This window comes from Cetorhinus maximus, chromosome 12 (assembly GCF_964194155.1).
Source record: "Cetorhinus maximus chromosome 12, sCetMax3.hap1.1, whole genome shotgun sequence".
Classification (NCBI taxonomy): domain Eukaryota; kingdom Metazoa; phylum Chordata; class Chondrichthyes; order Lamniformes; family Cetorhinidae; genus Cetorhinus; species Cetorhinus maximus.
The window spans coordinates 103786170-103812325 of NC_135890.1; the positions used below are offsets into that span (position 1 = coordinate 103786170).

Consider the following 26156-nt stretch of genomic DNA (forward strand, 5'->3'; position numbering starts at 1 on the left):
CCGTCTATGTCCAGCATTTTCTGATTTTATTTTAGATTTCCAGGATCTGCAGTATTTTGTTTCTGCAGCACCATTAATGGCATAGCGACCCGCCTTTATAATGTAAATAAAACCAACCCCACTCACCCACCCCAACCCCTCACCCACCCCCCACCCCAGGTTTGGTGCAGTGGCAGCATCATGTGGCTACCTCACCACATTAGCAGCAGCAGAGTTAGGGTCTCAGGACCTCCCAGCAGAGATGTTTCCCTCTTCAAGTGCAATGGGCCCTATTCTAGAACTGCTGCAATGCCGGACAAAGTGGATCATAGGAACAGTTACGGATCAGCCACAGTGTTTGGAGAAATTCAGAAGCTACTTGAGTGCTCCTGTATGTACATGTCAGCGTACTTAGCATAAGCAGGGTGGGGGAGGGTTGTCCGCATTTTGGATTTAGAAGTGCTGTGCCTTTTTTGTTTGCATAAAGTATTTTTTTCAAAAACAGTAACAGAAATTGGAACAAAAAAATACTTCACATTTTTGTGTGGTGAGGTTAGAGGGAGAGCGTTATTTGAAACCCCGAGCAGCTCACTGAAGGCTCAGTTAAGTGGAGGCAGCAGCGACATGAACCTAAAGACTATCCCCAGAAAGAAAACAAATACTTCCCCTTTTCCGGAATGACTCGGGAGGTAAACGTCCCACCAGGTGAGCCACCCAAACCAGATGTTATCCAGGTTCGATTTCCAGCCTGCACCAAATTAGTTGATCTCAGCTAGGGCAACAGATGTGACACTATCAGGTTCCAAATCCGCAGACTGAACAGGCTAGGTCTCTTTTCTCTAGAAAAGAGAAGGTGGAGGGCTGACCTAATCGTGGGCTTTAAAATTATGAACTGGTTTGATAGGGTAAACATATGGAAGAAGTTTCCACTTGTGGGAGAATCCAAAACTCGGGGTCAGAAATATAACTTGGTCACTAACAAATCCATTAAGGAATTCAAGAGAAACCTCTTTAACCAGAGAATATTTAGAATGTGGAACTTGCCAGTACAAAAGGTAGCTGAGGCAAATAGTAGAGACACATTCAAGGGGAAGCTAGAGGAGCAATGAAGGAGAAAAGAATAAAAGGACATGTTTTTAGTGTTTAATGAATTTGGGTACAGGGGGTACATTCATGAACGCTGGTGTGGACCAATTGGGCTGAGTAGCCTGTTTCTGCATTCCACTTTCTATGTAACTTTATGAAATCCTGATTACACAAGTGATTTCTGCTGGAAAGAGTGTGTGTGTGTGTGTGTGTGTGTGTGTGTAAAATGTGTGTGTAAAATGGTATGTAAAATGCGTGTGTGTGTGTGTGTGTAAAATGGTATGTAAAATGTGTGCGTGTGTGAGTGTATTGTGTGAGTGTGTGTGACAGCACAGTACTTTGCTTGAATGCACTTTCCCCCAACACCCAACAGACAGATCCCATATAATACTTTTCACAATGGCTTCCTGGATGAGTGAGTGGGGAACACACAGCGCCTGTGGAGCTGCACCCTGATGAGTGATGAGATTCAGTCCCTTTAGAAGGGCTGGGAAGAAAGAGAAAATAAAACTTGTCTCTGAAAGGAAAGCTTTCAGATCTGAAGAAGTCCTGGTGATTCTCCTGGCATTCATAGCTTGGAGCTGCCAATAGAATTGCCCACATGCAGCAAGTCGAAACACGTGCAAATGTGGGGGTCACAGCACCGGCTGTCAAAAGAGCAGACTGGGCAGCACAGAGACTCCTCTGGCCGAGAGACTGGCTTCTTTACAAAGTAATTGAATGTCTTTAGGTAAAAAACACTTTAACACACTTGTCACAAAGCCTCTGCTCGGGTCAAGACGGCCCTCGTTCCTAAGTGACAGGTCCCAGTCTTGTTTTCAGTGGGAGAACCACAAGTGGTTTCTGCCGATTAATTGCTGGCAGCACTCTCACCACAAACACCAGACACCTCAGTGACAGCCAGCTGATTTATTACAGCCCACAGCCACACTACAAAATTAATCAGCTCTTAGCTCACCATCAGAATCGTCACCACCCCCTAAACAGGTTCCTAAAATAAAACACACATGCGCACAGACAGACAGACAGACACACACACACACACACACACACCCACACGAGTTCAGAGTAATATATGTATTACCTCATACTTTCATATAGAGAACTGTTCAGGGAGTACAATCACAAAGAGCAGCTCCTTTGTAAACTAAATAAAATGAGATGGAAAGGATTTCAGACATCAGAAATAACCAGAAAGTAGAATTTCGACTTTGGGTGCGATAAAATTGCATTGGTTTTGGGAAGTTCATTTTTCCCCCATTTCTACTCGACCTCATTTGCGTATCACTGAATGCAAAATATGTCATGGACCAGCACGATCAGGTGGCATTTTAAAATGTATTTCTTTTATGATTTAAAACATACTCCTTGCTATGTTTAAGAGTGGTAATCTGATGCAGTTTGATTAATATAGTTGAAAAATTGTTTAAGCACATAAAATAAGCACCTTACTACCTTTGAGTGACTTGATTTTAAATAACTGAAAATAACTTTAAAAAAAATTATGCAAAACAATTTGCTGCTTATATTAGCATACGCTAATCAGTTTTTTTGATCAATTTCACAAAAATTATACTCAAAAGCTTTTAAAATGGGTCTATTAGTGCCGATGCACCTGAAAAAAACAGATGAATTCCTCAAAGGCCCATAAACAAGGACCAATTAGAGGAAACTTAACTCGATCAGCGGGCATGGTGAGCTATGTGGACAGGCTTCAAGCTCAATATTGCTTAAACTAGTGAACAAGGTTGTGGAGCTCTGAGTCGCACTGTGTAATTTGCACTTAAAATTCCGTGATCTTTTATGTTGGTTTGGCCAATCTCAGGCAAATTACGCTTAAAGCAAACAGTACAACCCAGCGGAAGCTCCAACAACTTTTCTTTGCTGATTAGGAATAATTTCCAATCGATCGGTGAATAAATGCATTAAATGTGACACCTTGACACACTAAATGCCGTTGAGGAGGCAGTAGCAAATGCTAGATGTACACAGGAGTCTCGGTACATGTCCATATCTATGGGTGTTTTTCTTCAAACATTATGGAGAAGATTTGCATGCTTACTGCCTGGGCGATAATCTGGTGGAGAGAATTATTGTCGTCATACACTGCATTGAAAATCAGGAGGGTTCTGTAAAGTCTGGCTGTTCCATTCCCCAAGATAACTGCCCAGGAGCTGAAAACATAAGAGAGCTATAGATGTCAATGAGCACTCTTCCCACATGGGACAACATTGAAACTGTGTCAGGTGCCTTTCAAACAGGGTCCTTACAGCCACCAGGGGCTCATTTCTCTCCTGAGTTTAGTGTAAGGTTGGTGGAACAGACTTCCACCTGTCACATGGCTCAACCCTGACCCCTGCCAATTTTCCAGCAGTCGAGGTCATTGCGATATTTTAGGTAGGTTCTCAGAAGGATTCGCTCAGGGAACGCACCTTTGAGGATGGAGGGAAGTTATTGCAGTAAACTTTGAGTCCTTACTGCACATTGCTGAGTCCACTGGCTTCAGGGAAGCTAAAGATGAAACTTTAGTCATTCAAAGGGAAAAATAAACCAATTGCGGATCTGAGTAAGCTCAAGTAGTCCTTGCTTGGGGAATTCTAAATCTCCTCCATCCCATTTCATAGCTACATTCCAGGAATGCATGGCATTTCTAGAGTCCATTGTCACTAAGGCACAAACTAAAGGAGATAGGTGATATGGCATAGTCTGATTACATGCACATAGTTAGAATATGCTTGCCAATATTTGACTGAATGTTTTTTTATACTCCACATGTTACAATCCCTGTGAGGGGAACCATAAAGCAAAATAACCAAATTTACCAAATGACTTGCAAAGAAGAAATTTCCAACAAGATTTCACTTTTTGTAACTTTTACTTTAACATGAATCAGAGTCAATGTAAATCAAACATAAATTGACAGGTGAATGATACTTCAAATAAAAAGGTAAATTTCACTTTAAATAGTTGATACAACATTGATACATGTTAAACAACCACAGACATTCTCCTTCAGCATGTATGGCATTATGTAGTGACACAGCTCCACAATATGTTGTTCTTTATTTACACAGGGTAAGTCAGGTGTCCTATCCAACAACAGCTTTCATCTTCGAGTTTCACAGGTACAATTATCATCAGCACGGCACAATTAAATGAACCCTCTCTCCCTTGGGTCACAACAGGTGTAGCTTTCCAGAGGTCTTTTTCAACTGAACAACCAATGACACCTTAGTTCACAGTTTGGCCACATCTGGGAAAACACCCAGCTCTTTAGCATGTCCAAGCTATTCACAGAGCTTTCCAGGTTTTGGACCTTTTTAGCCATCTTTTACAAGAGCTCCTGCTTCCTTTTCTGCGAAACAGATAAACTGACCTTTTCCTGAGAGTGATGTGCTTCTTCTCCACACAAGAATTTGGTGTGTTCCTTTTTCTGTCTTTGCCTGCTTTCTCTTTGTCTCTGTATCTGGAGCTTCACCCTCCAGCTCCTCTGCTTGTAGATCTCCTTTGTGTCTGCAGCTCTTCTTTTTGCCGGCCAGCCACACTACTTGTGGCCTTAACTTCTTTCCTGTTGGTACAGCTTCAAGGTCACATGGTCTAGTATTTCTTATTATCCAAGAAAAGTACAATTAATTCCTTTACAATTGATGCAAACTCATGAAAGTCTTTTCAAACATTCTTAAAAACAGATAGAGATTCCACAGACATTTTAAAGAAATTACAAATTTTCTTTTTCTTTATTCATTTATGGGATGTGGGCATCATTGGCTAGGCCAGCATTTATTGCCCACCTCTAATTGCCCTTGAGAAGGTGATGGTGAGCTGCCTTATTGAACTGCTGTTGCCCATGCGGTGTAGCTACACCCACAGTGATGTTAGGGGGGGGATTCTAGGATTTTGACCCAACAACAATGATGGAATGGTAATATATTTCCAAGTCAGTTTGGTGTGTGGCTTGGAGGGGGACTTCCAGGTGGTGGTTTTCCTATGTATTTACTGCCTTTATCCTTCTAGATGGTGTACTGCTTCTGGGTCAAAGGTCGTCATACACATCAATTCCAGTGGGAGATCGCAGAAGTAATGTTTGTTGGCAAGGAGGTGGGAGAAAAGTTCCTTGGTTGATTTTCATCTCCCCCCTTACCCATATATACTCAAAACAGATGAAATGGAATGGGAAAATCTGCCCCTTTCATCGCATTGGTCTGAGCTGAATTCAAATGCAGATCTTAGAGGTGAAAACCAAATGGCTAACCAATTGTGCCAGCTTGTTTCTCACTAGCAGTAAATGCAGTGTGTCATATTGAGCTTCCTAATTCTTTTTAAGCTTCCTTTAAAGTCAGTCTCTGAGGTTGTGCCTATATCAGAGTGTTCAGAGATGGATGCAGATATGGGCGGTGATGAAATCTCTTTGTTAATGCTCATTATAAACCATATCTTTGTCATCAAGTTGAGATGTGGAGCAACTATAATGACTGATCATTGTAGCCCACAAGCATATGCAGTCAGTGCAATTTGGACCTCAGTCGTTAGTCCCACAAAATGGGGTAACCTTGGTGGGGCATTCTACCGTCATTAGCAAGATAATTTTCCGTATCTTGGGAATCTCCTGTCAATGAAGGCAGGCATAGATGATGAAACTGAACATCGCCCCCAATGCACCAGCCCAGCCTTCAGCCGACTGAGGAAAACAGTATTTGAGGACCAGAATCTCAAACCGGAGACTAAGGTCATGGTTTACCAGGCAGCAGTGATTCCAGTGCTCCTATTTGCATCGAAGACTTGGACAACCTACAGCAGCCACCTCAAAGCACTGAAGAAGCACCACCAGTAGTGCCTGTGCAAGATCCTCCAAATCTGGTGGCAAGAAAGGCCGTCCTCTCCCAAGCCAACTTGCCCAGCATCGAGGTGCTAATCACTCTAAACCAGCTCCCCTTGGCAGGACATGTTGTTCAAATGCCTGACACCAGACTCCCAAAGCAACAGCTCTACTGGGAACTCGGTCACGGCAGAAGACTCCCAGGAGGATAGTGGAAACATTTTAGGGATGTTCTCATACCATCCCTGCAGAGGTCAAACATACTTGGGGATTCGTGACAGACCCTGGTTTGCGATCAACCAAAAGGGAGAAGAGTAATTTGGGAAGGCAGCGGGCACAACAAGAGACTTCATTGGAAACATACAGAGGCGAAGTCAAGGCATTGGAGGGAGTGCACAAACCTCCAAACAACCCATCTACCCCAACCTTTCAAGCGTCACCTGCCCTGAATGTGGCAGACTCTGCCGATCATGCATTGGAGTTATCAGCCATTTCAGAACCCATTGAATTGGAGTGGAAATAAGTCATCCTCGATCCCAAGGGACTACCAAAGGAGGCTTTAACAAGACCAGCAATTAAATGCCAGCACTAGTCCATTTGCCAATTAGTTTCCACATAATTAAAGAGCTTGAAATAAGCCTGAAATGCTCCTAGTAAGATTCACAGACGATTTGTGGATCCACTTCCCCTTAACCTGCAGCAGACTTACTGCTTGCTGCATGTGTTCCTCAGCCTCCGTTCCTGGTCTAGCTGGTTGTTGGACTTCGACTAATTCATTACAGTTCCGTTCTTTTTGTTTCGCTCTTCAACCAAACAAAGAATGTTATTAGGAGGCAGGGTTATCTGAGGTTTCGTGCTGCAAGTGAAAGGGCCCTATTAAAATAGAACTATGAGACGTATTGGTACTGTTGATATCTTTCTTCCCATGAAAGTGCTTGGCCTGTACTTGGCAACTTTCCACAGTGGAATATTAAAATCAGGAGGTCACAACATGGGGGATTCGCAGGCCAGACTCAAGTCCCATCATTCTCTGGCGCACCGTGCTACAACATTCCTGATGGTAGATTGCTGTGATGCCAGACACAACATTCATCCAGCATTGATGGCACTCTGTAGGAGGAAGCTTTGGAAATCTAACCACACGAGAGGCCCAGATTCCCATGTGTTCAGAAACTGGTGCTTGGTCTTCTTCTAAATGTAATCTTTAACCGAGATTGTGGGGCTCCCAACAAAAAGGTGACAGGGAAGGTAACATTGCAATAAACACCATACACATCTAGTGTGAAGTATACAGCATCAAACCTGGACAATGCAAGAATACACACAACTTTGCTCATGGTATTTTAATGTGGAACACACTGATAAGAGCCATTCTCTACATTCCACACACAGGAATCCCCCATTTAAAAGGTGTATGGCTCACATTGAATGGAATTGACAACTGACCTGGATTAAAGAAGCCAGGTGGAAATAGAATCAACAGAGATGAATCTGGATTAACTGTTTCATTGCTGAACAACTAGCACAGGAGCATTAGTACCAAATGTAGCACCCCTGCCAGCACACCAGCTGGGATTAATAAACCCATACAGACAGATAATTCCTCAGTTTAATAACTGGGCTCTCAGAGGCAATCTTTATATAACATCTGTTGATCAATGCATGAGCATTAATTAAGGGGTCTCTGACTTCAGTACGTCTCAATGTTTTGTATTAGTTTAGTTTTGCAATCTAGAGACAGGCCTGCGACAGGCTGAAAATGAAAATATACCAATTCAGCAATCAGTAGATCCCATTGGCCATGTCTAGTTTGTCTCCGCAATGGAAATTGTAAGCTGGCAGGAGCTGTTCTAAGTGTGGTTCCTTTAAACCTTGATGATGCTCAACACATTTTCATTCAATCTTGGGTTAAACTGAATCCTAAAACATGTTATCGGCAGAATTTTTTGCTGAGCGGGCGGGCGCGCGCCTGACCCCCTCGAGTGTAAAATAGCATGTGATGATTTCAGGCGAACGTCATGACCTCATCCCGCACTCACGGAATATTCCGGTTGGCAGGCGTGCTTGGGAGTCGGAGCCGCGCCCGCCATCAATCATGAGGCCAATTAAGGGCATTAAAAAGGCAATTAAGCTAGATTGTACATTGCCCGTGTGATTTCACACTCATCACACAGGCAAAACGGGCAGGCGGGCAGCCGACAATTTCCTAAACCTCATCCAAGGGCCGGATAAAAAGGGTCAGCAGCATTGCCAGTGTGTGTAGTGAGGAGTTTTGGGGATAGTTTGCTGCTGGTTGCTTATTGGTACTTGGCAGCTTCATCTCTGTTCGGGGATTCATTCTTAGCATTTCCAGGCTTCATTTCAGGATTTATTGGTGTCTCCAAGGCCCCCGGAGAATTCAGACTGTGTGGACCCTTCCAGGTATCAGACAGCCTCCTGTGACCCTGGTAATGGGGATTGTGGTCCCCGCTGGAGGCACCTCCTCTGAGGAGGAAGAGAGGGGCAGAAGGGAGAGGAGGCCAGGTGTCCCAATGCAGCTTCCAGGGGAGCGACCTGTGGGAGGAGAGGCGCAGGCACAAGGGGCTCAGGGCCAGCAGGAAGTCCAAGGCAGAAGGGGCCACAGAAGACGTGACTATCCTGCTGCCAGGGTTTATAGGCGGCAATGCAGCTACCTCAATATGTCCGGGGTGCAATGCCGAAGGAGGCTCCGCCTCTCAAGGGAGACCTTGACCTCCATTTGTCAGATGACCTGGCCTGAGATCAGCTCCGATTGTGTGGGTGGACACCACATGGCAGTGGCTCTGAAACTCACAGTGGCCCTCAACCTCTATGCCTCTGGCTCTTTTCAGGGGTCAGTGGGGGATCTTTGTGGAGTCTCCAAATCAGCTGTCCACAGTTGCGTTAAGCTGGTGACAGAAGCTCTATTTAGATGGGTACTGACCTTTATTCTTTACCGTACCAACGAGGCCGGCCAAGCTGAGTGGTCCAGGGGCTTTGCAGCGATTGCTGGGTTCCCCGCATCCAGGGTGCAATTGACTACACACATGTGGCCATCAAGACACCAGCGAGTCAGCCGGGTGCCTTCGTCAACAGGAAGGGATTCCACTCCATGAACATGCAGATAGTTTGTGAGCACAGGATGTAGATTCTGCAAGTCTGTGCAAGGTACCCTGGCAGCTCCCATGGCGCTTTCACCTGAGACACTCTCAGGTGCTGAGGCTCTTCAGTGCTCCAGCCCGGCTGGATGGATGGCTTCTGGGTGACAAGGGCTATCCCTTGAAAAGGCAGCTCATGATACATCGCCGCCACCCAAGAACAGAGGCAGAGCAGTGTAATAATAGGAGTCATGCCTCCACAAGGGCAGTGGTAGAGGACCATAAGTCTTCTCAAGATGTGCTTCTGATGCCTGGACCATTCATGGGTGCACTAGAATACCCACCAGAGTGGGTGTTCCTGATAGTGGTTGCATTCTGTGCTCTCCTCAATCTGACACTGGCAAAGGGGGACCCACTGGAGGAAAAGGATCTTGACGCAGCTGTATAGACCACAGATGATGAATCCACCAGTGAGTCAGAAGAGGAGCACGGTGAGGAGAGCGCTGAGGGCGTGGAGCCAGACCTCAGTAACCTCCAGGGAGGCAGGGACAGCAGGAATGCATTGATCCAATGCTCCTTCAGCTAGGCTACCAAAGATCAGCTTCCACCACACGCCAGGGCTGCCGCCTCCATTCGAAATGTCTGAAATTGCCTTTCATTTGCACCCAAAGTCCACTCAATGCCTGTGCAAAAAGGTATTGAGCCACCCACATCCAGCATTATCCTCTCACTATGAAGACCAACATACCATTTGCCTTCTTTACTGCCTGCTGCACCTGCATGCTTACCTTCAGCAACTGGTGTACAAGGACACCCAGGTCTCATTGCACATTCCCCCTCTCAATTTGTAGCCATTCAGATAATAATCAGCCTTCCTGTTTTTGCTACCAAAGTGGATAACCTCACATTTATCCACATTATACTGCATCTGCCATGAACTTGCCCACTCACTCAGCTTGTCCAAATCACACTGAAGCATCTCTGCATCCTCCTCACAGCTCACCCTCCCACCCAGCTTTGTGTAATCTACAAATTTGGAGATATTACATTCAGTTCCCTCATCTAAATCATTAATATATATTGTGAATAGCTGGGGTCCCAGCACCGATCCCTGTGGTACCCCATTAGTCACTGCCTGCCATTCGGAAAAAGACCCATTTATTCCTACTCTTTGTTTCCTGTCTGGCAACCAGTTTTCTATCCATCTCAAAACACTGCCCCCAATCCCATGCGCTTTAATTTTACACGCTAATCTCTTATGTGGGACTTTGTCGAAAGCCTTCTGAAAGCCCAAATAAACCACATCCACTGTCTCCCCCTCATCAACTCTACTAGTTACATCCTCGAAAAAATCCAGTAGATTTGTCAAGCATGATTTCCCTTTCGTAAATCCATGCTGACTCTGTCCGATTCTGCCACTGTTTTCCAAATGCTCAGCTATTAAATCTTTTATAAAGGACTCTAGAATTTTCCCCACTACCGACATCGGGCTGACTGGTCTATAATTCCCTGTTTTCTCTCTACCTCCCTTTTTAAATAGTGGGGTTACATTAGCTACCCTCCAATGTGTGGGAACTGTTCCAGAGTCTATAGGATCTCGGAAGATGACCACCAATGCATCCACTATTTCTAGGGCCACTTCCTTAAGTACTCTGGGATGTAGATTATCAGGCCCTGGGGATTTATCGGCCTTCAATCTCATCAATTTCCCCAACACCATTTCCCTACTAATTCTAATTTCTTTCAGTTCCCCCCTCTCACTAAACCCTGTGTTCCCCAACATTTCTGGTGTGTTATTTGTGTCCCCTTTATGAAAACAGAACCAAAGTATGTATTTAGTTGGTCAGCCATTTCTTTGTTCCCAATTATAAATTCCCCTGTCTCTGACTGTAAGGGACCTACATTTGTCTTCACCAATCTTTTTCTCTTCACATACCTATAGAAACTTTTACAGTCAGTTTTTATGTTCCTCGCAAGCTTACTCTCATGTTCTATTTTCCCATTCTTAATCAATCCCTTGGTCCTCCTTTGCTGAATTCTAAACTGCTCCCAATCCTCAGGTCTGTTGTTTTTTCTGGCCAATTTGTATGCCTCTTCCTTGGATCTAATACTATCTCTAATTTCCCTTGTAAGCCATGGTTTGGCCACCTTTCCTGTTTTACTTTAGTGCCAGACAGGAATAGGTCATCGGATTCGAAATGTTAACTGTGCTCCTCTCCGCAGATGCTGCCAGACCTGCTGAGTTTTTCCAGGTATTTTTGTTTTTGTTTTGGATTTCCAGCATCCGCAGTTTTTTGCTTTTATCTTAGGAATAAACAATTGTTGCAGTCCACCCATGCGCTCTTTGAATGTTTGCCATTGCCTATCCACCGTCATCCCTTTAAGTAACGTTTCCCACTCCTCATCAGATGCCATGGTCACTGGCGGAGGAGCTGCTGCCATCATCCAAAATGCCCTGAGAGGAGCCCATAGAGACGACAAGCAGCTCGTGTGCCAACTTGAAGTCACTCTGGACCTCCCTGCTCACTATTGATGGACAGGCACCTAGTTGGGATACTGGGTGCCTCATCCATCACACTGGCACTGACCACTTGAGATCATTACCTGTGTGAGGGCTTGCAGGTCTGAGCACAACCCCAGGAACACCTGATTCTGTTCCTGGAGTTGCCTCTCCATGAGAGTCACCATTCTCTCGATGGAGGAGCACTGCGCTCGGCCAAGAGGGTCAATGCTGTGCTATGCTCCGCATGGACTCCTCCACAACTGAGACCATGGCATGCAGACCGTCCGCCAGATCCTCCACATCCCACTGGACATTCAGAACCTGCCGCCTTATGGACGACTCTGGAGGCTCATCATCTATCTTCGACTGAGCATCGTCCTGGTCTCCAGCAGTCCTCCAACTGCCATCACCCTGGGCAGTCTCTGTCTCCGCCTGCACCTCAAGCGAGTGTGAAGTGCCCTCACCAATGTGTACCGACATTCTGGCCACTGAACTAATGCCCACCAAGGTGCTGGTATCTGCGCTGATACCTAGTTCAGAGGGCGGGTGTCATGCAGGTGCAAATGAAGACCGGTGGTCCTCCAGCATCAGGGGTGGCCCTTCGGGGTCCTGCGATTGAGTGCGTGCTGGCAAATCTAAGGGAGAACAAGGACATGTCATTAGTTAAAGTCATCACACTATCACTGTGCATGCCAGGCACCCTGGTGAGACAATGGAGATCTGCATCATGGTGCCATCGTCTTTCAATGATCAATGGAGACTCCAGGTTTGAGGTTCCCATCAGTGAAGAGACTACACTAGAATGGCTGTACAATCTGAAACTCTCACTTCTGTGCACTGCGGTCTTACCTTCATCTGGCACACCTTCCCCTCCACGCCCGGTTACACATGGAGCATGCCTGCTCTCCAGCTCAAGCCATCCTGCTCAAACCTGGTCAGCAGCAGCAGGTTGGGTGGGTCTCCACCTGTCCGTACCTCTTTGATTGGTTATGACTCGTCTTCTCCTGGAAAGGACAGAGGAACATTTATTAGTCCACTCTCTACCTGCAGCGCCATTGCAGCCTGGCCAACCCCACCTGAGGAACACCTCACAGGGCACATCCGAGCCATGGCCCTCGAGCCGCAAGGCACTCAGTCCAAGCAGCCGGGGCTCACCCCCTTGGCCAGTTCCGGCGTCATTGACAGTTGGCACTCAGACTCTAGCACCCCTGAGGTCCGCAGGGGTACGGTCACACCTTAACACTTCTGCGCACTGACCCATGTCAACACGGCACTCACCCTGCCTGAGTGCAGCAGGTCATTGAGCCTCTTCCGGCACTTCGCCACACTATGTCATGGCTGCTGACCTGCGCTGCAACCTCCTCCCATGTCCACTTGATGAGGCGCGGTAGCCTCCTCCTCCTATCTCTGGGGACAAGGGTGTCCCTCCTGGCAGCCACACCCTCCAGGAGGACCGCGAGGTACTCATCCGAAAAGCAGGGGGCCGAGTGCCCACCCGACCTGCCATCCCGCCTGGTGTCTCCAGCTGCACTCAACTCCATAACTTGAATATCGAAGGCACAGAAGAGACGTTCTTCCATGGCAGCCTTCAAGAGGCTGCCTGTGCTGATTTTAAACTGGCCACTGGGTCACCATTGGGCCTGGCGGCCGACAGGCCCCTGCCCCTGCCCGGCCCTTCCTGACCACGTTTCACGCTGGGCGGGCTTTAATTGGCCCACCCAGTGTGAACTCGCGGGCGGATGCCCATTTCCCATCCCCACCAACCACACCCGCCGCACTGAAAATTCTGCCCTCTGTCTATGGACATATAACCATTGATAGATTCTCTATAGAGTATGTTTGATGGGCTGAATCTCCTCCTAGTTTGAGTTTTCTTATCTTCTTGTAAGAATCATACTAAGTCATTGTTTGAAACAATGCTGGTAAAACACATGGAGGTAACAGTGTACGAGTTGTGCAATTGTAGCAACATGGAACTGCCCAGGATGAATGGACCTGTAGGCAGTGGTTTTATTGATCGCTTAACATCAACAAATGTGACAGTAAAAGCGTACATTTCTTTTGGTGAGGTGATTTTTTTTGCTGTTACTGAAAGCAGTACACATGACAAGACACTAGTGAGCACATTTTCAGAATTGCCATTCACTGCAGATAGATAAGGACATCTTGTATTCCTAACACTCCCTACCCTCCATTCATCACAGTACAGTATATTGGCTAATTACATGTAGCTATTCAGCAATGAACAAAAAGTTCAAGTTACACAAGGCCTTGGCTTTTACGGAATCAACTGTCCGTTGTTATTGTAACACTTTCTTATCTAGAAAGAACTCTTACTGTGAACCTAGGAAGGTACAAGACCCTGCTCTCCATTTCCAGCATTACATGCACAGTTTAATAGATAATGCCAAATGATTAAACCAATACACTGGTAATGTTTCTCACTAAACCTCATTGCCACAAGTCCAGCTAACATGCAAAGACTATGTTATATGGGACGCTCAGGTCGACTCAGTTGGAAATACTTTTGCCTCTGAGTTTGAAAGTTGTGGGTTCAAGTCCTACTCCAGGACTTGAGGTTATAATCCAGGCTGACCCTTTAATGCATACGTTTCTGAGTTGTGGTGAGGCATTGTGTAAATACAAGCTTTTCTTTCACATTTTAGACACTTGCACCACCTCCCACAGTTCATCAAGAGACATGCATCACAGCACGGGGAGCTGCATCAGGGTTCCAGTTCAGATTTATTTTACTCTAGCTTAAACAGTACATAAAGCCTGACTGATTGAAACTGCGAAGAATCATTTATTCCAGTTATACTACACATCTACACAATTCACATTAATGTGAATTGATTTTGCCTCGGCACCGATGTAAACTGGGAGGTGTAATTCAGCTGTGAAGTTGCCTGAATCAAATTGAAGCAAGCAGTATTACTGCACTTCCAGGAGGCAGTCACAGCACTTGAACTTCAATGCAATACAAGTACACCTGGTGCAAAGCCAATTTTAAAGTGTTACCAAGCACTCCATTGGACCAATCAGCAGTGTTTCTAATTGAACTTATTTCTCTTTTTTCTGTCAGTGGAGGTTCTCATGAAGGCTGGGCAGACAACTTTGGAATACCAGCACCAGGGGATTTCCATGGCAGCTCTCCCAATTGGCCACCCATATCTTCAGCAGATGATCAATGGCAACCCTATAAATCAAGGGTTTCCATCAAAGATTTGGTGGCTAATCAGCAGAACCTTTGAGGAAAAACCCTATTCAAATGCTATGGAGTAAAACCCAGATCCTGCATATGCATGCTCCAGGTTGTCTCATCAGAGAGCAACAGAGGACCAACTGTATAACTCAGATCTACCATTGTGCCCCCTCCCCTATCAACCTAATCAGTTACCACTCTTTCAATCTGATTAATACCTAATAACCCTTCACTTCAAATCTGAGCAACACTTTAGTGTATCGCTCCTATCTCAGCTGACAGTTCCCCTCGAGGTCACAGCATTAATTCATGAAAAGATTGAATTGTATTTTTTGGAACTATTCCAAAATATGTTTTAGTAATCTGAAGTGTGCTTGTACAGACATGTAAGAATTGTAGACAGACAGGGTATGATGGCTTGAGGCTAGAAACTTTTGTTTGTAAAGGAGCTATTGTACACAGCAGCCTATATTTTCTAATCAGTTATTATGCATAAAGAGGCCAAACCAATCAGCAAGAGAGAGAATCCACATCAATGAACCTCTGCCCATTTACTATAATACACACATCTCCAATGGTAGATTTGGTGACATTGGAAATTTTCCACTTGAAACAGATGGGAGCTTCAATTCCATATGTTAATTTAGTCCCGATGCCAGATGAAAGGTCCAAGGAATACTCTGGTACAAAATTTCAACACTCGGAGTCCAGATGCAATATTCAAGTGGTTCCTTTATTACCCATGCGGGGAGCAAACACTGGGCAGTCCAGGCGCTTCTCCACCGAGGTTCAAATGAGCACAGTTTATATATTTTTGACTATCAAATACAACTTAATGGTATTAGTTAGACAAAGGCCACAGCACAATGACTCCCTGGGGGGCTGATAATTGTGTACTTGTACAGTAATTGCAGTGCAGAGACTGGGTATTGTCCTTTTGAAGACAGCAAAGAATGTATGTTTGTTCTATACAAAAGGCTTATGGGGGCTGATTGGATGTGGCTCAAGGCCATCAGACGGTGTGAAATGGCCTTCCCCATTTCTTGATCGAGTCATCCCATGTCCCCGCCCGTGTGTGTCTCCCATTTCCTAATTGCAAATTTACAGCTGAGCCCTTTTGTATAAGTTTTTAGCTTTCATGTAAGGCTGTGATTGTCTGTGTATGCTTTGGCACCCTAGCTGCTGGTCCTGGCTGGCACTTTAAAATAAATCCAAATGTTCTGCCCCTACACAGGTAATTCCTCATTGTTTATGCGTGTCTAACACTCTTTCATCTGCCCACCTGTATAACATAGGCATCCAAGGTTCCAGAAAGAGAGCTTAGACAGTCCTGGTGGTCCTCACTCTGTTCTTTTCTAGCTTTCCTTTCATTTGGTTCTCCCCTCTTCTAAAGCAGTTCACTCGTGCTTGAGGTGCCATTACATGGTCAAAAGCTTCCCTCCAGTATCTCACATTGGTGTGAGCTTCATGTGTGCTTGTAAACAGTGAGTTATGTCCTGTCAATCGAACAGCTGGTTAAAAGGCACTACATTGATCTCAGCATTCACGGCCTAGACAGGGGGAATGAGTGAGGCTTCCTGCTCCAGTCATTCCTGCTAAAAAGAATATGTGCCTAAATTTAGGTTGAGACCAAGGTTAGACTCAGTGGTGTCCTTGGGTAACTTTCTGCTTGGTCAGATGAAGAATGTCCATTTGGTTGAAGCAAAAGATAGCACTTGTTGAACTTTAATCCATCAATAATTCAGCACTTTTGGGAGAGAGCGGAAAATGGTAGATAAAGTAGGAAACAGTAGGATAACGTCAGCAAGCTATTCAACAATAATGTGCATTTATATAGTGCCTTCAATATAGAAAAAAGGTCCCAAGGTCATAGAAGAATAATCAGGCAAAAATTGACACCAAGCCAATGACAGGATGACCAAAAATTTGGCCAGAGACATAGGTTTTAAGGAAGGTCTTAGAGGAAGAGAGGTTAGTAGAGATGCAAAGAAGTTTAGGGAGCAATTTCCGGAGCTTAGGGCCTAGATGGCGAAGGCATAGCCACCGATGATGGGGCATAGGAAGTGAGTGATGCACAAGAGGCCAGAATTGGAGAAACACAGTGGGCAGGAACAGGGGTGAACAGGGCATGAAAATGCCGGCTCCTGTTGGCATGCTGGTTTCCGGATGCTGCTCCACTGCCAGCCATTTTAGAGGAGGCAGGATTCGAACTGGCACGGTTTCCCATTCCCACAAGGCAGGTAGCTTGTTAAGTGCCTTATTAACTGCAATTAAAGGAGGTTGACTGGGATTATCCAGTTTCCCACATTGGTGGGGCCGGGAGGTGAGCAGCCAGCAGCAGGCCAGGTGGCCAATGCTTCCAGCAGGCAGAGACCCTCCCTGCCTGCCTGCCTGCGTGTGAGATCAGGCACCTGCCATCCTGTGGAGAGGCTTTTCCAACACATTGGTGGCCTGGCTACATAAGCCATTTTTAATTAAAGCTTTTTAGGAAGTTGGTGAGAGAGCGCCTCCATGCTGTTGAAGCGCCTTCTCTGTTACTTACCATGTACTGCAGTTACTCTCAAGCTGGAAGGCCTCTAATTGGCCCTCCAGCTTCAAGAGCCCGCCCACAGTCTTAATTGGACAGGGAACCTGTCTCCATGACAATTAAAGGGGTGCTTCGATGAAAATCCCTGAGTGACTGCGCCTCTGGCGGGGTGGGGTTCAGGAACTGGAAACCATCCTGAGCTTTGTTCCCCCCTCACCTACCCCTCCCAACCCATAGGGAAAAATCCAGCCCAGAGTTCAGGTCACAGAGATATGGAAGGTTGATGCCATGGGTTTGGGCATTAAAGTGAAAATTTTTTAATTGATGTGGTGATGAACGAGGAGGCAAATGTCAGTGACGATGTGTGAGTGGAAATTAGTGTGGGTTGGTATATGGGCAGCAAAATTTGGGATAAACTCAAGGTTACGGAGGATAGAAGATGAGAGACCAACCAGGAAAGTGTTGAAATAGTCAAGTCTGTAGGTAACAAAGGCAATGATAAGGGTTTCAGCATAGATGAGCTGAGGCCGGTGCAGTTAAGGGCAATGTTACAGAGGTGGAAGTAGATGGTCTTTGCCATGGGGAGGACATATGAACAAAAATTCGGCTCAGCGTCAAAAAGGAGGCTGTGGTTGCGAACAGTCTGGGCAGAGGCCAGGGAGGGGCAATAAATGGTAAAAACATATACCTCGTGTGTGCCATATACCTTAATGTCTGCATCCCTTGGACTTATGGGAGTAAAGATGGGGCCATATTGGGGTGGTGGTGAGGACAAAGGCATTAAACAAGGAGATAATGAAGTGATTGAATAAATTGGCCAGTACAGAGGTACTGTATTGAATGGAGTGCCAAGGACTAGCTAGCTGAAAGTTAGAAAGTGCAGTTGTAAGAATTAAAGCCTGGAGATACAATCCTGACCATATCCTTATGGAACATCCACATGCACGCTTTCCAGCAGGAGTCAACGGATAGTGTTTAAATAGCAAATCCTTAGCTGAGGGTTTTACCCCTCCTGAGCCTATCTATGCCACTCCGCTGGCCGAGAAAAAGCTGCTCAACATAGATCAGGATTGGCACTGGGGACCTTTCAGCATTAATATGGCTCAGTCCTACATTAGTGCACTTACAAACTAAGCTGTGGAATGCCTGTTTATTGCAGCCTGTGTAAAGCAATTGTGAGCCAAACATTTGGCTGGGAGGGGTGAATGGTAGGTGCCTCTGCAGCCTCACTCAGGATGTTATAACACTCCATCTGTATTGAAAGAGGCCCATGACTTGTGAGGGAGAAACAGATTTACTGTGCTTCACATTTTCTAACATGATGTCGCTCTGAGACACGGACTGAACTTTACTGGGCACAATAACATCCAATAACATCATTACCCAACGTAACAAAATCAGCTAGTGATTGAACAGAGTGGTGGCATTCTGACAGAAGCAGTCAATGAATGAACCTCTTGTGCTGCACTCTCAAGAGAAAATTGGAGCTTTTACAACATCGAGAAAGTCAAACAATAAATGAGCAGGAGGGCAGACAGATTCCATGGGACTGCACTGTTCAGGAAGGGTTAGCACTGAGATAACTATAGACACTTCAGAATAACTCACTGTCACAGAACGGATGTGTGGCCTCACCCACTGCATGTTACACTGTATATGGTGTTGCAAAGTGTTACTCCATCTGGATGCATTTCTCCCCATCACTGTGTGACTCTTTGAACCACCGCATGTCTGTTACTCTTCTCTTCTATCACTGTCTGTTAATTTTACGTCATAGTATGTGTGCAGGTAGGAACAGGAACATAGGAGCAGTGGAACAGGAGTAGGTCATTCAGCCCCTCGAGCCTGTTCTGTCATTCGATCAGATCATGGCTGATCTGTGACCTAACTCCATATACCCGCCTTTGCCCCACATCCCTTAATACATTTGACTAACAAAAATCTATCAAATTTAGTTCTAAAATTAACAACGAATCTACCATCAATTGCTGTTTGCAGAAGAGAATCCCAAACCTTTACCATCCTTTGTGTGAAGGAATGTATTCTCATTTTACTCCTGAAAGGCCTGCCTCTATTTTTTTCATGATGCCTCCTAGTCCTAGACTCCCGAAATAGTTTTTCCCTGCCTACCCTATCTGTTCTGTTTAATATCTTGAAAACATTGATCAATTCATTCCTCAACATTCTAAATTCCAGGAATACAATCCTAGTTTGCGTAATCTCTCCTCATAATTTAACCCTTAAAATCCAGGCATCGTTCTGTTAAATCTACACTGTCTCCCCTCCAAAGCCAATATATTCTTCCTACGGCGTTGTGCCCAGAACCTCTCACAGTACTGCAGGAGTGACCAGGCTTGGTATAGCTGACGCATGACTTCTACCCCCATCTATTTCATTCTTCTAGCTGTAAAGGCCAGAATTTCTATCAGCCTTATTGATTATTTTCTGTTTGAATAATCTGAGTACCTGGGCCCCAAATCTCTTTGTTTCTCCGCTGCTTCTAACTTTTTATCATTTAGGAAGTACCCTGTTCAATCCTTTTTAGGTCCAAAGTGGATGGCTTCACATTTGCCAACATTACCACAGTTTTGCTCGTTCGCTTAATCAATCAATATCTCTTTGTAATTTTGTCCTTCCACGCTGCTTAAAATGCTGTCTTTCTATGAGTCACCAGTACATTTGGATATGTGGCTTTCTATCCCATCATTAAATCATTAGCAAATACAGTGAATAGTTGTATCCCCAATACAGATCCTTGTGGAACACCACTAGTCACATCCTGCCAATTAGAGTACCTGTCCATTATCCCTACTGTTTATCTCCTGATGCTTAGCCAATATCCTAACCTGGTCAATAATTTTTTTCCAATTCCATAAGCTTCAACGTTAGCTAATGGTCTTTTATGAGAGACTTTATCAAATGCCTCCTGGAATTCCAGATAAATTACATCCATAGACATTCCCCTGTCCACTAATTTAGTCACCTCTTCAAAGAAATTCAATCTGATTCTTCAGGCATGATGGACCCTTTTCAAATCCATGCTGGCTCTCTGATCAACTGAAAATTTTCAAGTTGTTTGCTCACTCTGTCCTTCATTATAGGCTCCAGCAAATTCCCAACAACAGATGTTTGGCTAACTGGTCCACATTTCCCTGGATTCCCTCTGTCACCTTTCTTAAATAGTAGAATGATATGCACAATTTTCTAATCTAAAAGAATCCTTCCGAAATCAAGAGAACTTTGCAAGTTGGAGCATCTGCAATGTTTCCACCTCCCTTTAAAACCATGGGTTGGAACTAATGGTCCTGGGAATTTGTCACTCTTTAGTGCCATTAGTTTCTCCATCACTGTTGTCTCGCAAACATTAATGTTGTTGAGTCCCTGCCCCTAATTCAACATTAGTTCCTCTGGGATGTCTGGCATGCTGGCATCCTCCCCTATACTAAATACCGAAGCAACAGGTCCGACATTTCCTTATTTTCACTGACACCATCTGTGCACAAATTGCCGTCGCTCTGTACTTTGCTGTCACTGTGGAAGAGAAATACACCCTCATTTCAACTTTCCTTCAGGCAAAACATTAAGGTCGTAGAGATCCATTTTCAGCCACGGTCACTCACATCTGATCGTCCCAGGAATGCACTGGAGGCAAATTGTAAGTGTGCAGGGCAGTCCACCTGAAGCAGGTGACATGATACCTTTAATTTGCAAATTTGGATATGAATGCCAGTTTTAGGACCTCTTTGCAATTGATGAGCAAATGGGCGCTACGTGTTCAGCCTTCAGCAACTTAACCCATGGTTCTTAAAGGGATCACTGGAGACCAGCCACAGAAAGGTAAGTAAACATTTTAATAATTTCCATTCTGTGGAGCTAAGAGGAGTTGCAATTAAGGCAGATGAGGCCCAAGGCCTAATTTTGGATGGGCCTTGATCAAGGGCTGGGTTGGCATGGTATTATTTTCTATCTTTTCATGTCGGGTGTGCATTCCAAAATTTTGGGAAAACTCTGTAAATGGTTTTACAATTATTTAAAATGATCAGTCGGAAAATCCTGTGCTGCACATGTCAGAATTTCCAATATGTTCTCCAGGCTTCCATCAGGGAAGCAAAAACTATCCATATAGTCTCTGCACTCATCTGGAAACACACTCTTAAAGAATGATAATCCGCTGGGGGCCAATATCCCAGCGTAAGTTCCAGGATGGACCTGCCGGCGGTTTCTGCTCTTGACCCCAGCTTAGGATACGGGGTAAAGGGGAAATAATTTTCTATTGTCAGTGGGCACCCAAGTCACATGGGGCACATCTTGGTCACCTGCCTGACTGTGCAGGCTGCCAATTGTGGCCAAAGCTAGCTGCGTGTGTCAGGATTCCAGGTCAACACCCACCGTCCACCCGCTCCCCCTCCCCAACCCCCCCACCAATTATCATGTTCATTGGCAGAACAGGCTTGAAGACCTGCTCCTGCATCTGTTTCTTAAGTTCAAGTTGACCGTACAACGTCCACTTTATAAAATGGGCTGCAATGAAAGAAGTGCTCGCATTTTCTTCAAGGGTCCATTTATGACCCAGGGCTGAACCCCACCCTCCCTCCCCCACCCACCCACCCACCCACCCCAGCATCCAGCCCTCCAACAGTCAGTTCTCCTTCTTTCACCTGGCATAATGACCAGGTCTCAGTCGCCAGGCCGGGCCTGAAGGAAGACCTTCCTGAAGCGTGCAACCCTGATTGGTCCTAGTGGAGGTCTGCCCCACTCAGAGGAAAAATGCCCCCTTAACTGGGATCCTACCTAATTCCAAGATCTTCAACTGTATTCCTGCACAAAATTCCTGGGGAAATTCAGGATTGTAAATTATTATCAAAGGAATCTGGGGAGATAAATTTCTGACTTCTTGAAAGAAGGACTGCACTAATGCACGGCCAGTCAGTCAATCACATAGGGGCCAGATCCTATGGTCAGTCACCTGGCTGTATTCCCCTATGGTCAGTCAGTCACACAGAGTTCAGGGTTAAACTACTGTGGAGTCCTTCAGTCACACGGTATCCCAGTAAAATATCTGCTCTGCAAATCACATGATTCTCATATTAGGTTCACTCTTCTGTCTGGCATTAACACTGGGCAAGAATAGAAGGTTCACAGACTATTTTCTGTGTCCCATTTGCCGTTTGCTTGTTAAGTTACAGCTCTGTCATTCGGCACGGTGATGCAATTACTACCTTTTTACTCGGACTCATAGCCCTGCACCTCCGTATAAGGGTCTGAGGAGAGATAGGCTTCCATTTCATCTGTGTTTTGAGCAGCTAACTCCCTGCCAGCCTTGGCATGAGCCCAGGCAGCCTCTAATCCTGTGACAAAAATACATTTGCAAATCCCAGTCATAAAAATACCTGTAAAGTAACCGACACATGTTTGAGATAGCTTCCAGTGGGAATAAAAATTCTAAAATAAGAGATGAGTTCAGAGTCCCTGACTAGGAACAAGGTGGGGAGGGGGTGGGGGGAGTGGGGGGGGAGTGCATGGAGGAAGAAGAGAGAGAGACAGAGAAGAGGAGGTGCATGTTAACACTCTTGTAGCTGCCTAATCCTCAGAACTCCAAATGACCAATTGTAATTCATTTAGTACTGTGAGCGAGATTTAAACTTCATAAAGCCGTTGTCGATTCACCAAAATGTAGGTAGAGATTGGACCTTGTCCTGCTTTTTGAGGAGCTATACTGTACCCTGAAATAAAAACAGAAAATATTGGAAAAGCTCAGTTTTTGTTTCAGATTTCCAACATCCGCAGTATTTTGCTTTTATCTTGGGGCCTGAAACAAGTCTGATGCCAGAGTGGCTCGGACAATATTCAGGTGTGGCTGCCTGAATCAGGCCATTAGGCCCCTTGCATATTCCAATGAGGGGCCTGACCCCTATTTAAGGGACCCTATGGGAAATTAGTCAACAATGAGTGGACCCAACAGTGAGTGGAACCGGGCCAGTTCCACTCATATTTTGGGTCCGTCTGCAGCCTAACCAGTGTCCATAAGGACAGCCAAAAAGGAAAAGAAAGACTTGCATTTATATAGTGATTTTCACAAGCACCAGACATTTCAAAGCACTTTACAGCCAAGGAAGTACTTTCAAAGTGCAGTCACTGTTGTAACCTAGGAAACATGGCAGCTAATTTGTGCACAGCAAGCTCCCACAAACAGCAATCTGATAACTCCCCTGCTCTCCTTTGAATTAAGTGCCATAGGATCTTTTACATCCCCCTGAAAGGGCAGTCAGGGCTTCGTTTTAACATCTCATCTGGAAGGCATCAGGCTGGGTTTAAAGCAGCCCATTGCAGCAGGAGCCATGGCAGCCAGGCCCACTTAGTCGCAGGAGAGGCCCCCCAGCCCGTCTCCCGGCAGTGACGAAGCCTCCCCTGATTAAGCCGGGTGATGGAAGGGACTGAACCCTGTTATCTCCGAGCTCACTGCAAGCACACGGTAGCTTAGGGATTAAATGGGAACGGCACAGCTTTCCCACACCTCTCAAGGGCCGCCCAGCAAACACTGTCATATTTGCCAGCAGCCTCCCAGGGGCGGGGTGTCTCCTTAATTATCAGGCACTCAATGCATGATGGAGGATCCTGGCATTGGGAAGAGAGGGGGCAGCTCAAAATCACACCCCTGCCCTTGCCCAGACTCTCTTTCCTAGCTTGTGCCATTTATTGCATATTCGTAAGCCAATGAAAGGCTTGTGGAAAAACCCAAGACGTCGCAGAAAAGGCAGAGAGAAACTCTCGAAAGCTGAGAGAAAATTCAGCAAGCAATCTGACCTGAAGAGGAGGCCCAGGAGCAGAGGCTTAGAGAAAAAGTTACCAGGTTAAAAAGCTTCAAAGAAAGGCTTGGAAGCTGGAGGCAGAAATTTAAAATTCCTTACTGCAGCAGAAGACTCCATTGAATCTCCTTTGGAAGTCCAGTTTCTAATCCCAGAATGCAGAGTCAGCAGACCTAATAGGGGTGAGATAAATCTCCTAAAACTCCAGGCTACAGCAAGTCCTGAGACATCTTTAAATAATTCAAAGTCAGAAGTGCAGTTTGAAAAAAACCTGTTACTAAAATCCGATCCCCGGGTTGGCCAAGTTTGCTCTAAAATGGAAAAAAACAATTAATTATATAGTCTGGGAGAATCATGACTTCTAAACTTGGTTTAGAGAAAGTAAACGCCAGGATTTGATAAATTTGCAACTTAAACTAAGACACTGAGCAAGAGAACGCTGCTGATAGTCGACCAGGCAGCCATTGTTGAAAAATGTTTTTTTTGAAGCTGAGCACAATTGCCATTGTAGCTGAGCCCACCAAAATCAGCAAGCGCAAGAAATCTTTTTATCTCCAAGTGAACGGTGAAGCCATCTTGAAATTCAAAAAGCTCTTAAAGCAGAACCTACACTTTTAAAGAAGTAACCATTGATCAGAATTCCACACTTCCAAGTCAATTCGGACTAATCCAAAGGCCAAATCATTCACATAAATCGGTACTTTGGAGGGAAAGATTCCTAAAATACAACATCACTTCAAGTTTAGACAAAATGTCAGAAGAAAAGCATGTGAACACACTGCTTTACTCAGTAGGCCCAATTGCGGATGACATTATTGCAAGACAGAGAATCAATGAATCATCTGCTAAATTTGAAGGAGTACTAAAATCATTTGATGTTTATTTTATTCTAAGGATCAATGAATACGCAAAAGAGCTAAATTTAACCAGCAAGCCCAGCAGACAGTAGAACCTGTCAATTCATTCATCAATGATCTGTACCAGATGGCACAAGGTTGCGAATATGGGGACTTAAAATCTGGACTCATCAGAGACAGAATAGTGGAAGGAGTTATGTCCAACGCACTCTCTGACCTCCTGCAAGCAAATGAAGATCTCACCCTGGAAAGGCAATCCAGATAGTTCAACAGTCAGAACTCCATGAGCAGCACAGGAACATTTTAAGGGGAGAAAATACATCATGGTGCAGAGCCAACCCACTGTTCAGCTAGTTAACCAATAAAGACACAGAGACACTCCAGGCCAGGGAAAGCAATACTCAAAGTGGCCAGCAGAGTGACTATGCCAACCATGAGTGACCGCGAAGCAAAGTGCCCCCAAAGGCGAGATCAAAGTCCTGCAATTTCAGCCCAATGCTTTCAGCGCAACAGTATTAGACACTACAGCAAATTGTGCAAGACAAAAACTCTGAAATGTTTTTTTGAAGGCCCAAAAGTTGAGACTGCAAGCCTGGAAGACAAACAGCCATGCTTCTTGGGTGAGGTCAAAGATCTTGGTTTCGCATTTTGGAATTCAGACATTTCAATCAATGGCTATTTAACAAATTTTAAATTAAACACAGGAGCCAGTATAACAGTCCTGTCAGACAACGAACCGTGTCTAAAAGACCTCTGGCTTCAAACATGGATAGAACACTCTTTGGGCCCGGAGAAATCCAACTTCCAGTCATAGGCAGGATTCTAGAACCACTAAGGTATGGCAGCAAACAAATCTATGAGCTGATAGACATCATCGGCAACCAGCCTTTCTTTCTCTTGAGCAGTGATGCCTATGTAGCCCTGGATCTCCTCAAAACAGCAGAAGATGTCAAGGCAACCACTGTCATTAATCATACAGAACTGCAAGCTCCTGAGTACTCAAACAAAAAGAGTATCCTGACTGGGACTTCAGCAACCACTGACCAGTACAATAGCTGAACTGACCAAGTGTGCTTCAACACGAAAGAATGGAAGAAAAGGATGAAAAGATATTCAGATGCCAAAACAACTTCTAAACCTACAGGAAGAACCAACAGCGACAGAACCTAACACTCTTCTGACAGTAGTGCAAAATAAATATGGAAGGGTTATCAGGTCTCCAGACCTCATGAGCCTTTGAATTCAAGACCTTGAAGCGGGGAGATAGGGTAGTGAAAATGTA

At 45.2% G+C, this 26156-nt stretch overlaps 1 long non-coding RNA gene across 1 annotated transcript in view; it reads left to right on the forward strand.

Annotated features, from left to right (window-relative positions):
* The first annotated feature begins 580 nt into the window (after positions 1-580).
* LOC144687778 (uncharacterized) overlaps positions 581-26156 on the forward strand; it is a 49978-nt gene continuing 24402 nt past the window's right edge. The window contains exons 1-2 of the long non-coding RNA XR_013578206.1: positions 581-684; positions 2891-2977. This is a non-coding gene — a long non-coding RNA (uncharacterized LOC144687778). The remainder of the gene's footprint in view (positions 685-2890; positions 2978-26156) is intronic.